This window comes from Ceratotherium simum, chromosome 5 (genome assembly GCF_057802395.1).
Source record: "Ceratotherium simum simum isolate JZ-2026a chromosome 5, ASM5780239v1, whole genome shotgun sequence".
In the NCBI taxonomy this organism is placed as follows: Eukaryota; Metazoa; Chordata; class Mammalia; order Perissodactyla; family Rhinocerotidae; genus Ceratotherium; species Ceratotherium simum.
In genome coordinates, this window is record NC_141904.1 from 84387353 (window position 1) to 84400812 (window position 13460).

Genomic DNA, 13460 nt, shown 5'->3' on the forward strand with positions numbered 1-13460 from the left:
ATGTGCTAATCAACTTGTGGTAATCATTTCACAAAGTATACATATATCAAATCAAAGCATTGTACCCTTTAAATTTATACAATTTTATCTGCCAGTTTTGCCTCAATAAAGCTGGCCCAGGAGCCCCATCCCGAGGCCTTGTAGAGGAGTCACCAGGACCAGAGGGCCTTGGAGAGGCCCAGACATTCTCACCATGTCACTCACAGGCATTTCATGTCCCCGAATTCGCGGCACTTAACGTCCTGCCTGTGCTCCCCCAAAACTCAAGCTCACTTTCTGAGTGAGGCAGGAGCCTCTCTTTGGAAGGTTCTGGAAGGGCAGAAAGGGAGCTGGACTGTGAGGCAGCCTGAGGCTAGTCCTTGTCCGGTTCTGGACGTGCATACAATCGCAGAGAAGTCACTCTGCTCTCAGAACTCAGTCTCCTCACCTCTAAGACAGGCCGTTGACCTGGAGGGTTTCTGACGTTTATAATCCACTGCGCCTTATGTTTATCATTTTAATGATAAATTTAATATTCCACCAAATTAATACATCACAACTCACTTAACCCTACTATAGGACTTTTATACTGTTTCTGGTCCTTCACAGTTTTAATTCCCACTGCTTCAAATAGGATTTTTTCCCTGTCACAACAGCATTTTCCCTATTTTCGAGTTACTTCATGGGATAAATTTGCAGAATTGGTGTTCCTGAATTGAAGCATGTGGGTCTAATCCTCGTCGGCCAATGGCTGTCCCAAAGGCTTGTACCAATTCACACCCACACGAGCAGTGCCCGGGTGGGTGCCCTGGGAATGGGCAGGGGAAGGTCTGAAGCCATTTCTGGGCATCGTAGGCAGTCCGGGGCTTTCGGAAGGCGTGTGAATTGGAGAAGAGCAGTCCACCTTCAGGCAAAGCTGTGACTTGGCTCAGAGCTCACACCTCGAAAGCCCAGTGACCTCAAACCTTCGCCCTCTTTACCCGAATCCCTGCTCCTCCTTCTCCTCAGTTCTCTGACACCTGGAACAAGTGAAGAATTTCAGAGAAAGAAACTTTCCCCCTTGCTCTTTCTCCCGTGGACCTGTCTCTGCACCCCCTTCCTCCAATGGGGAGACCCACGGTCCCAGTGCCTCGCACACCCACAAGGATGGGAATCCAGGGCTGCACCTAGCCCGGCACCCTTTGAGGTCACGGGGGATGTCTGGGAGTATCTTATTCTTGGTTCTGAAGAAGGATGAGTGTTTTGTCTAGATGATTTCTCAGCTCCATCCAGCGATGGGAAGGCTTCCCTCTAACAGTATAGTCATATCCTCGCCCTGTGAGCACGTCCGAGGGCAGGATTTGCGCCTGCCTTGCTCACGGCGGAACCTCCTACATTTAGAGCAGGTCGGCACACAGAGGGGCCAGCACACGTTTGTTGAATGAGTGGATGGTGCGACCAAGCTGCTCCGCTTTGATTCGGGTCTGATGCAGGAAGTGGTAAAGCCACTCCAACTCATAGCTTTCAGTACCAAAGGGCAAGAAAATGTTCTAGCAACATGGCAGCTTACGGGGAAGTAAGGGTTTTCTAGTCCGGAGAACATCATTATTCAAGTTCAAATACAGCCTGTGACTAAAATGAAGCAATGAGCATCATATTTTAAGAAGATGGTTAGCATGTGTTTCCTTCTCCCCCTGGAGGAAGGGGACACTCATTCTGAGAAGAGAGGAAAAAGGGAGAGAAAATGAGAGAGGAGAGAGAGGGAAAAAAGAGAGAGAAAGGCTAGCAGGAGAAGAGAGAGAGAAGAGAGAAGAACATGTGACTTGACAGACAAATGCAATCAAAGAATAAAAAGCAAAAACGTTCCACACCTAGGCTGAAAATATTTCTTCAACAAGTCATTTTAAACCATTGGCAGGGAAAGGTATAACCCGTTTTTAAAAATTGGCTTAAAGCCAATTAAAAATACGTTTCTGAATGTGTCCCAGGGTGATGAGGCAAAGCAGCCTCTGAGCCCTGGATCCTGCCCCGGGAAACCTGGACTGAGGAGCCAGCATCCCGGACGGAGAATCAAAGCCCGGGCCAGGTCAGGACCCTGGAGAGCGCTGAGCCTGCGGGGGAGCTGCGAGGACTTCAGCGGCCCGGCAAACCTGGACAGGCACGGAGAAGCGTCCCTTCCCGGCCCCCTTCCGAGCATTAAGCGACTGGAGCCTTCCATTCCCAGACGAGGCCTCGCAATGACCAGGGATGCAGAGACTGCAAAACGAAATCTTGGAGCTGAAAGTGGCTGTCACAAATGCCCTTCTGAGATTCCAACCTCAGATCCAACTGCATCCCCCTCCTTGTTGCCGACTTCCGGGTCCTGTGTGTATGTGATATCTAGAGCCGATTGGTCCCCTACTCTGCCCATATTATAGGTGAGAAGACCGAGCCCCAGAGAAATGAAAGGAACGACCCAAAGTCACGCTGAGACAATGCCTCCCATTCTGAAGGGGAAGCAGATGTGCAAAAGATTGGGGGGCCTGTTGGACTACGACTCCTCCTCAGAGGGCAGCACTCGATCCTTCGGCGTTGCCGAGATGTCCCCATCTAATGGGCTCAGACCCGTGATCCACAAAGACTCTAGGCTCTGAAGTTCTTTGCACTTTATCTTGCTTTTCCTCTTTCCCCACCAGAAAGCCTACGATGGAGGAGCTACGTAAAAACCAACAGATGGCTGACTTTCTAGGAGTAACAGTCACTGTTCTTGTCCTAGCTCACTGGACAGTGATTGATTCCTCACTGGCTGCACAACTTACGAGCCCAACTCTGTCCAAAATTTTCTTTGGTTCTGGTCTGGCTAAGGCCAGTTCCTCCTGGGGCTCATCACTGTGCAGTGAATCGGCTGTGAACGAGGAGAAGCTGTGAGGCCCTGGTGACAACAGCAATGCAAGACAGCTGGACCCTGAGGTCAGCTCTCTGAAGCGAGAATCACAATACAGCATGGAGAGAGGAAGGCCCTTGCTCAAGGTCAACGGCAAACACACAGCTTCCGTAACCAGAGCTGTGCACAGAGAGGCTGAACTGCTTCAGACCCCGGAAGAGAGAACCATGTCTCAGAGCAAAGCCATCACTCCTCATCCCCTGGGCCTGCAGGACACTCTTAGGTGTGTCTGGCAGTGGGTTTTATCCTCAGTATACACTACCAAAGGCACGAAATGTGTGTCTCCTCACCTAGACATGATGAGGTCAGAGATTCCACCCTCGCAGATGACAGTCTTTCTTTTGGGTTGAGTATTGCCCTTCTCATTCGGAATGCTGATCTCTTCCAGAAACACCCTCACTGGGTACACCCAGTACACCCAGTATACCCAGTATACCCAGAAAATGTTTAATCTGGGCACCTGGTGACCCACTCAAGTTGAGACACAAAATTTACCATCACAGGTAGGAAGTTTAACATCAACTGCACCCCAAGACAGGACTTTGTGAAGGTCCCTTTCTCTAGTGACCACGACACTGATGGTGGCCTAGTTCCATTCTCAACCCACACCCAGCACTTTCCCCTCTGATTCAGGATTGCTGTTCAGCGTTCACTCATTGCATTCATGTGGAGTGAGTCCTGCCTTAGGCTGCATACTAGAACCATCTGCAGAGCTTTAAAAAACCCAGTGCCAAGGCCACACCCGGCCACCAACATTATATCAGAATCTCTGGGATGGGGCCCAGGCCTCAGTAGTGACACCAATGTAGACACAAGGTTGGGAACCACAGCTCTCCTGGGGGAACAGAGTAGAACTTTAACCACGTCTATCTCCACCGGGTTGAGCCCAGCACGCCACCCCCAGGAGTATGTAAATACCCGCTGCACCGATGGAGCCAGATAGGCTGGGTTCCACGGCAAAGAAAACTCACAGGACCCTAAGTGGCGGTGCTTACCCGTCTAAGGTTTATTGCAGGAAAAAGACACAAGCCAGTAAGAGAAGGACTATGTATAGCATGGTGACGATAGTTAATCATAATACATTGTATCCTTGGAATTTGCTGAGAGAGTAGATCTCAAGAGTTCTCAACACACACACGCACACACAAGGTAACTATGTGAGGTGATGGGTATGTCAATTAGCTTGATTGTGGTAATCATTCACATTTCACAATCCTTTCACATAATGTTTTGTATCTCAAAACATAATGCTGTACATCTTAAATATACAGAATTTTTATTTGTCAATCATACCTCCGTAAAGCCGAGAAAAAAGAAGACAGTAATAGCCTTAAAGTATGGATATGCATCTGGGGCCAGCCTGGTGGTGTAGTGGTTGAGTTCGTGTGCTCTGCTTTGGCAGCCCATGGTTCATGGGTTCGAATCCTGGGCATGGACCTACACACCACTCATCAAGCCATGCTGTGGCGGCGTCCCACATACAAAGTAGAGGAAGGTGGGCACAGATGTTAGCTCAAGAACAATCTTCCCCACACACACACACTCAAAGTCTGGAAATGCATCACAGCCAAAGGTTGTGTCACAGCCAGGGGCCCCAAGAGGTCAATGAGGGCTCCGATCCTCACACTGATGTGGCAGCATGTTGCATGTGCTTCTTCTCTCAGATCCGGAACCACTGGTGTATACACGCAGGAGATCAGAACCCGGAAGCTGGCGATGGAGTGTAGCCCAGGGCTTCTCACACCACCCGGTCACACGGCCCGACTCTTGCTCCGCAACCAGTCTAACGGCCAAGTTCTCCGAGGGCTCCCTGAGACCAGGTGCAGATCGTCAACCTCATTATTATCGATAAGCGATGCTGAGAAGCGGATGCAAACCACCCCGGAACCCGCCCGGGCCTGGGGTCACAACAGTGCCCTTTCTGCCTGTCCAGGCCTCGGTGCCATGCAGGCACGCCTCTTCCTTCAGCCAACGGCTCCGGCGACCCCAGGCCTGCCGCCTCACAGCGTACCTGTAACACGAGTCAGCCTCCTTCTCCTTCCCCCTTGATACTCGCGGTGTGGCCCTGAACCACCGCATCGGGTGACCCGGAGCTCGTTAGACATGCAGAACCCCAGGCCCCCCCACCAGACCCACTGGATCAGAGTCTGCGTCCCAACAAGACCCCCAGGTGGGCCCTGCGCTGAGGGCTGAGGCTCACTGTCTCCACGTCGCCACACTCACACCGCTTTCTCTGCCAGCCCTAAGGCCGGCTCTGACCCGGCGCACAGTGGGCTGAGACCAGTGTGACCTGCCCACGAGGAGGAAAGCGTCCCTCGTGTCCCAACCCTGAGCCCCCAGCCCAGTCACAGAGTGTCACGGGCCGGCCCAGGGCGGGGACAGTGCAAGTCTCCAGCCCACTCCATTCACTGGGGACCCGCCATTACCGAGGGCTCAGTGACCTCGTGCTGGTGGTGCAGGGTCATTTGGGCCCAGGGGACCAGGAGGGCACTCCCGTCACTGCCCTCTTCCACCCGACGCGTGAGTTCAGAGGAGGGCAGGTTAGAGCAGCAGCTGGCGCAGCCGTGAAGGGAACTTGGCACGAGCCCTGACTTAGTCCTCACAACAACAACAACAGCTGCGCTGAAAACCCGTCTCGGAATCACGGCCACCGGCGAGCATCACTGGGGCATTTCCACGTGCTGGGCACCCTGCCGGGGGCCACACTCACATCGGCCCACTCGCCTGCACCCTGCGGAGCGGATGCCTGTCAGCCCCACTTTACAGGTGAGGACGCAGACTCTTAGACATCGCGTCAGGTCACCCAGATTGAGGACGCAGCCCAGGACTTGGACTCGGGTATCTGATCGCAAAGACCCCACTCCTGACTCCGACCTTGCTCTTTGAGAACTGACCCCTCCAAACCCGCCGGGGTTACAGGAGCAAACACACAGACACAGACCCGGCCCTTGTGGACGCTGCCATCTCGGGGGACTGATTTCTGAGCACGTACTGCCTGCTTTGCTTACATTCAGTTGATTATTTATATGACAACCCTAAAAGGTGAGGCCATTATTAGCCCCGTTTGACACACTGAGGCAGGGCTCAGAGAGGTTAAGTAACTTTCCCCAGAGTCGCACAGCAGGGGCAGGCAGGGTGTGGAAGGGGCGGGTGAACAGCCAGCCATGGTGCCTCAATGATAGCTGAAGGGCTCAAGGCATACATGTGACTATGGGGGTATTTCAAGCTCCGCCCACTCCTCGCAGCCTTCCAGACCTGGAGTCCTCTAAACCCCACCAGAGGAAGGCTAGGGTCCTCTGTGCCATTGTCTGGAACCCCTCGAGGCAGTTTCCCTGTCCCGAGTTTGCTGTGTGGCTTTGATCTCTCTGAGCCATCGTGCCACCTACCTGGAGGGTCAGCGTGATGATGAAACCAGACAGACCGTGGAAGGGCGCTGGCAGGTGGGCGGGGGCCCGGTACACGTCAGCCACTTCTCCCAAATCCCAGGGTGGCAGCGAGGTCGTGGGAGACCCACACCCCCATGGGGAGAACCACTGGCTGACAGGGAGCATGCCGACAAGCGGCCCCAGGCCCAGAAAGGCAGCCCCTCTGGACCCGGCTTGCCTTTGCAGAGTCTGAGCCCCTGAGCACGGCCCAGAGCGACGCAAGGGGCAGAGGCCCTTCCAACACTCATGCGATACTCACCTTGGCCACATGAGGGCAGCACACACCCGCACAACTCCCAGCTCCGGCAGCAGCGATTCCCGGGCCTGGGGCTCTGACTGCCGCCCCCAGAGGGAGGGACTCATGCACAGAAAGCGGGGAGACCTCTCCGCACCGTGCCCACCCGCTCTGCTCTGCCGCGTGTTCCTCCTCCCCACCCCCGGTTCACAGACGTCATCAAGTCCTCGTTAAGGTGTTTATTTTAAGGGTTAAAGCCACAGGCTACTCACCTCCCATCACCTTCCATTCAGCCAATACTTGCTGAAAACCTGCTTCAGGCCAGGCCTGCTCTAGGAGCTGGGGACTCAGCAGTCACAAAACAGGCACAGATCTCCATCCTCACTGACCTCACAGGCTAATGGAGGTTATTAGCTACCTTCCTCCACACAACATTTTATTAGGAAAAATTTCAAACACGCAGAAAAATTGAAAGAATTGTACAGTGAACACCCAGAGGCCCACCACCTTTACCACTTATTTATCCACTTTTGTATCCCTCTATTCACCCATCCTACTTGTCTGTGCATTTCAAAATAAGTTGTAAACATCTCTATATATCTGCTCTAAATCATTACCTAGAGTTCAGTGTTTATTCATGTTCTTCTAAAGGAAAAATCAGTATAGAGTGAAATGCACAGACCTTAAGTGAAGACTGCACGGATTCTGACAAATGTATCCACTTGTGCACCCAAATCTAATCATGACAGAACCCATTAGTAGCTGCCTTTTATTAGTTCTGCAACTTTGGGCTGGTTATTTAACCTTTCTGGATTGGTTTCCTCAGTTTTTAAAGAACAATCAAGTTGTTGGGAGCATTAAATGAAATTATAGGGCCGGCCCTGTGGCTTGGTGGTTAAGTGCGCGCGCTGCGATGCTGGTGGCCCGGGTTCGGATCCCGGGTGCGCATCGAGGCACCACTTCTCCGTTCATCCTGAGGCCGAGTCCCGCATACAGCAACTAGAAGGATGTGCAGCTACGACATACAACTATCCACTGGGGCTTTGGGGGGAAAAAATAAAATAAATAAAAAAAAAAATCTTAAAAAAAAAAAAAAGAAATTATATACGAGAGCACCTGGACCACGATAAACACATGGGTTACAGTCAACCTGCCTGGCATGGAATTCTCACTCCACTATTTTTTGGCTGTGTGACTTCGGGCAAGTTGCTTAACTTCTCTGAGCCTGTATTTCCTCCTCTGAAGTCAGTCATAAAACTTAACTTTTTAGCAATGGTCTCAACCCTGGCTGAATGCTAGAATAACCTGAGGGACTTTCAAACATGACCAATCTTTCCTAATTATTTGGAAGTGCTTAAATATACTTTCAGATTGGAAAATGATTGGAGGAGTTAGGAGAACTGGACTGGGTAACGGCTCTTGGGTAAAAAGTACACTTAAGCTCCCTGGTCCTCAGTTTTCCCATCTTTAGAATGGCTGCCTCGTTGGCTTGTTGTGAAGTACAAATGGGCTAACGGATATGGGAGGAGGAGGAGAGCTGTAGTGTTCCACCCTTAGGATACATCATTATTCAGTAATGATGGGGTCAGAAAGGACCTTCCAGATCTTCATTTGACAGAATTAACTGTTTTAAAGAAGGCAAACCAAGGTATAGGGAAGAATCCAACTGTTTATCCTATCTGAGTAAATTCCACCTGGCCTTGCTGATTCCTCAGACCCCAGCGGGTGCAGAGACCCCAAACAGCCCACATGTTACCTCCTTCAGGCAGCCTTCCCTAATCACACCAGTCTCTCTCTTTCCTCTATTGTCTGCTCTACATAATTAGCAACTTATTAGAAACTCTCACGTGTTCTACTGTGTAGGATTCAGAGAAATGACATCTGTGGCATGTGTACCTCCACTACCTGCTCCTGTGCCCCAAACAGACATTAATAATTGATTGCTGAACCTTTTTTCACCGAGTCCGTGGCTGCCTTTGGTACCTATGCCACACACACTCAAGCAGATATCACCAAATGATCAGCGTTGATGGGTGAAATGAAACCTTTTTGCCATTGTTCCTGATATGAAATTTCAATAAATATTGGCTGGCAACATGAGTTGTTTTATTTCCCCCGATAGAGTATCAGTCCTTTGAGGACAGGACCATGTATCATTTTCTGCTGTGTTCCAATGAAGTTCCAAGCAAGCATTATGAACGGTAGCTGTCCTTAAGCCTCCCCTGTCTGGCTGGAAAGGCAGTGTGCCAAGGTGGGCTTGGTCTCTGCGGTCAGTCAGTCCTGACTTCTGGACACAGCTCTGCCACTATGTCTTACTGGCTTGGCGACCTGGGCAAAGTGACCTCCATTCTCGAAGCTCAGTTTCCTCTTCTGTAAAATAGGGGAGCATGCTGCCTCTTCTGCAAGATCTCAGAGACTCCCTGAGCCCATGTGGGTGAGCCCCCCACAGCGCCTGGCACAGAGCAGGTGCCCAGCAAACGCGGACTTGTCTCATCAGCACGACTGCCCAGCTGGAGGAAGGAGAAGGAGAGCCACGTCTATAAAATCCCAAGCCAGACTTGCTCATCAGAGCCGGACACAGAATGAAAAAAGCCCCCCACCCCATCCAGTGCCCGAGACAGGCGAGTGCATGGTGAGTACCTGTCACTTCACCTGGCAGCTGATGCAAGTGTTTGTTCCTGCAAAGGTGGCAATTTCTGGGACAGAGCTAGGTCCAGAAAGGTTTAGGTGAATTTGTGTCTGGAGAGCTCGTGGTACCCAGGAGAAAAGGGGGCCAAGGGCCTTACACGGGTGGGGCAGGTGTGTCTGGAGAGGGACCCATCTGCAGGCGATGGGGAAGAAGGCCAGCCTGGCAGGTGGGATGGGGGCAGGAGAGAGATTCCCATGCGGAGGCAAGGCCGGCAGCAAGGAGAGGTGCCCAGTGGGTGTCCCAGCAGGTGAACAGAAAAACAGAGCACCTGGGAGCCGGTGATGGGCAGGCATCCAGGCAGGCAGGTGGCAGACAGTTGGCGCCCACTGAGTGTGGAGGTGCAGAGGAAGGTCAAAGAACTAGAGAGAGTGAGAACACAGCAGGGGATGGCTCTAAGAACGAGGCTTCATCCAGTGCGGCAGCCAAACAAACGTGCAGGGTCAGGAGCCCGGGTCGTCCGTGCCTGCACCCCAGAATCGGCATCAGCTGGGGGGCCGTGAACCCACCGCCTGGGCTGCTCTCAAGGTGCCCCGGCCCCCCAGCCTGGGGAGCTTCCCCAAGCAGCTCCTCTGGCCCAACGGAGCGGCACAAACACCGCTCACCTCTCCTTGTCAGCGGCTGTCAGAGCGCATCTGTGGCAGCGGTGTTCACGCGTGCTCCAGGATGGGCGCGAGGCTGGGCGCTTCGGGGGAGGCCGGATTTAGTGATGCCTGTTATCTCTGGATGACAGCAGGGGACTCGTTCCCTGGCCAAAGCAGGGGAAAATGGGACTGGGTGGGTTTCTGGTGGGGGTGGGGAAGGGTGGGGGGAAGAAAGGAGAAATCTACTCAAACACTACCATCTTGATTGCACTGGGACTTCTAACAGGTCCCCAACAGAGTAAGAGCCGAGATCCCTCAGTTCTCATCCTTAGTTCTGTTATGAAGTTGCTGTGTGCTGCAGAGGAGGTCATTCTGGCCCTCGGTCTCCTCATCTGTAAAATGAAGATAGTCACACCTGCCCTGACTAATAGGACAAAAATGAGGTCAGAGGTGAGCCAGCTCTTCCCAGAGCACAGAGCGGGCAGGGATGACAATACATGTTCTCTTGGGTGTCGACTCTGCTTAGTCGTAGCTGCCTGATCACTATGTTGAGAAGGATTCTGAAGCTGAGGCCGAGCTAAGCCAGAAAGCTTGCTGTGGTCGCTTAGTTATGTCTGCCGTGGGTGCAAGATTGGAGGGTGCCCCTTCCCATGCTATATATTTGCCATTTTTGTCCTAAATGGTTGTAAGATATCATTATTGTCATTCATTCTTCTTTAGCCTGAAGGGTAAACCACTCTGAGGAGAGGCCAGTATGCAGTCTCCATTCTAGGCTCTTGGTGCATCTCTCTCGTGCCCTGTCTTCCTTCCGTCCTCCCTCCTTCCTTCGTCTTCTCTTTTTCTGTTTTCTTCTTCTTCTTCTTTTCTGGGTCGGATGACCAGGTGACGTAGACTCAGGCCAGATCTCAGAGTCGACAGTGTCACAGTCTGAAGGGCGGAAGGAACTGGGAGTCAAGGTCAGGTGGGCAACAGTCAGACACTGAAGGCGACACACGAAGGGTAACAAAGACAGCGAGGGGGCGTGGGCCGTCCCGCGGAGCCGGGGAGGAGGCCAGGGACCCCGGGGCCGGGACGAGGGGCTAGAGAGCGAGGAAACGCAGTCACGGCGAGCCAGCCGAGCACAAACTGGTGCCTGGGGGTGGAGCCAGCCCGGGCCCCGGGGTTGCCGCCGCGCTCTAGCACCGCGTGCCTCTCTGAGCCTCAGTTTCCTCACCAGTAAAATGGAGACCACAATCCTGCCTCAGGTGGTGTGGTGAAGACTAAGTGACACCGCGGCCACAGCAGCCTGGCAGTGTCCCGTGGCTCATGGCCGCCCTCCTGCCAGCGTCGGGTCCCAGGTGAACCCCTGCAGGCCTGGCCCCCGGCTCAGCCCGGGAGACTCTGGAGTGGGCCTGTGGGAGACGAGACAGGCCGTCTGGGTCATCACTCACGGATGCCTCTCTCGTCCCTGTCCCCAGGCCCTGGCATGTCCCCAATCTCCCAGATCCCAAGTCCTCCTGGATTCACACCCATCCCTGCCCAGGAGTTTCTAGCTCCTTCTGGTACCAGCTCCAGATGGTGCTGGGAAGGGAACTTGGGGTTCTTTTCTCTGCAGTTGTCCTAGAACTTCAGAGCATTGAGCAGGGATGATCACGATTACTTCCTCGTCCCTCAGGGTCCCAGCCCACTTAGGGGCACCAGCATCACTGTGCTACAAGCACCTCCCGGGTGTGCGCCCTCACGACCTCCCTGTAGAGGGGGGACTGTCAGACTCCGTCCCCTGCCTTCCCTCCCGCCAGGCCACCTCCTGGCTCGGGGACCTCTGGCCCCTCTCTGGGCCTGCGTTTCCTCTTCGGTAGGGTCCCTCCTGCCCGGTGGCTAGAGGGCTACATGAGATAATGTGTACATATGAAAGGGCTCTGTAAACTGCCAAGTACTGGGCAGACATTAACTCATGTCCCCAGAAATTCAGAGCTCACAGCCAGCCCACGGGCCTATTCTGGGCAGTGACTGGGGAGCAGGTGTTATCACCTGGTCTCCCCACTCCCATTACTGCCTCATTTCCAGCCACGTCCTTCTTCACTGCAGTGAGGAGAGACTTCCAGTTACTCTAATCACACCACGTACTTTCAGGCCTCAGCACCTTTACGCTGGTTCTTCTGCCTAGAATGCCCTTTCCCTCCTCGCTTGGCAAACTCCTATGCATCCTTCAAGACTCAATGTCAATGACAGCTCCTCTGGGAAGCCTCCCTGCCTGATGCCTCCTCCCCTAGGCAATAGTGTCTCGCTCACTGGGCTCAAACAGACCTCTGTTTTTGCTTGCTGTGGTAGAAGCTCTCCGGGACAAGCTGAGTCAGCTTGATGCATGTGTGCCCTGGCCCCGCACACAGTAGGTGCTTACTCATGTATGGACTTGCACCCATCGCCCCCAACCCACTCACCCAAGACTGCCCACGTGTGTGGCCCTCAGAACTCCACACAGGCTGCCTCCTGACTGTTTACAAGCCCCTGATTCTCCTTCAGCTGAGCTGCTGTTCCCCCAGCCGCCGTGGAGCAAAGCCCTGCCCAGGCGGCCGCAGGATGCCGCGGCCCAGTGTGGCGGGGTGTGCGGGAGCGGAGGGGCGGTGGGCACGGAGGAGCCAACCGGGAGCTCGGAGGCCGCCCGTCGCCATGGCGACAGGGCCCCAGGGCCAGCCAGGCCAGGGCTGTCAGGGAATGAATAAACGTGGCCCACTTTTCTGCCTTTGTCGGAGCCTCCCTGGGCTTCCTGCTGTCAGCCCAGCTGCGGGGAAGGGGCATTGGCCTGATAGCGCCGAGCCGGGCCGGGCCGCCCCATGCCAAGGTTCACGCCTGGCTAACAAGCCCCCTTTGTTCCTGTGGGAAAGTCCAGCCCCTCAGGAGAGAGCCCTCTTGCCGGCCGGCCCCTGCTCTGGGGACTCAGTGAGGCACACAAAGCCCCCTCCGTCGGCGACGGGTCACAGGTCCCGGTGTCCACCTCCCTGCCCGGCAACATGGGCGGGTCTGCTCTGGGAGGCGGACCCCGGGCACCCCTCTCCCCCTCACCCAGGGGGCCGAGACACGAACATCGGCCAGAGGTCCCCCACCCCCGGCCCAGCCTCTGGTCTCAGAGTGGGGGCTGAGCGAGAGGGGGCGGCCCGCTGGGGGCGGCGAGCAGAGCTCAGCGGGGGCACCTGAGGCCCGGCCCCTGCCCCTGGAGCTGAGGCCCGTGGATCTGCAGACACTCTTGACCACACCTCCGTGCAGGGCGGCCTGACCCCCTCTGTCCACACAGGTGGCCTTGGTCTCATTGCACCACCTCATCAGCCTCCTGACAAGGACACTGAGCCCGGCCACCTCCCAGGACGGCACTGGTAGTGACAGGGATAAGCAGCAACTTTATTTAGCACTAGTTCTGTGCCAGGCGCCCTGCGAAGGGCGTTGCATGGGTCACCTCACTGCGAAGTGTCTCACAATGAGGGTTCACTGCTCAGACGTGTATAGGGGACAACAGGCAGTAACAGGAAGGAATGCCACAGCCCGGGGGGGACAGCAGGGGGTGGTGGGCACTGTGGGCACTCGGATCTCTGCCCCTCCTGGAACGTCCCCAACAACTCAGCACCAGCAACTGTCCCCACGGGGGACTGTGTGTCCAGCCTGGCCAGATCTTCTG